Source organism: Ananas comosus, unplaced genomic scaffold, assembly GCF_001540865.1.
Source record: "Ananas comosus cultivar F153 unplaced genomic scaffold, ASM154086v1, whole genome shotgun sequence".
Classification (NCBI taxonomy): domain Eukaryota; kingdom Viridiplantae; phylum Streptophyta; class Magnoliopsida; order Poales; family Bromeliaceae; genus Ananas; species Ananas comosus.
Window position 1 is genome coordinate 39,181 of NW_017893574.1, and position 764 is coordinate 39,944.

Genomic DNA, 764 nt, shown 5'->3' on the forward strand with positions numbered 1-764 from the left:
TGTAGACATATGGCGGGTCTGGGCACGCTACCGGGAGGGCCTCCGCCGGTCCCGGGGCGTGACATCCGCAGACAGTCCCGGGTTTGGGTGCACTTGGAGCTCCCTCCCCACTTTGGGATTGAAAGATGAGTTATTGGCGAACCCTAGGGCTTCGCTACAGATTGGGTAAAAGAACAGTGAACAATGTCATTGAACATTATTATTTGAACATGGATCGAATTCGTTAGCATGATAGTAAACCTTTACTATTTGATGCATGGTATGAGTTTTAGTTGCATCCCAGTTGAGTGGATTTAGGGCTGAGGTGCATGTGAGACATCCTTCACCTTGAGCCTGGCTTTGTGCGGTATTCCGCGTATGATTGACTCAAGATCGAGTCGAGTGGATAGCTTATGAAAGCAGGTTAAACCTTATGAGCAGAATCGTAATTGACAGGAATCTAAGATAGAGGAAAACTTAGAAGTCAATTGGTAGAACTGTGAATAATAGGAATAAAAGTAGTATCGATTGAACTATTAGTTGGTTGCATGGTTGCATAAACTGCATGAATTTCATATTGCATTTTGTGAGGCACAACATGTATTTCAATACTTGAATATATATATCTGTTGGATATCTGTTGGACTAACATGTTGCAGGGCCTCCTTAGACCTATTGGTCGAGCTTTTCCCTTGGGTGGCCGTACCCACTGGGAACCATGGAGTTGGTTCTCACCCCACGTTGTTTTGGGGTGTTACAGGTTCGCACGTGAGCGGCGCGGCGGC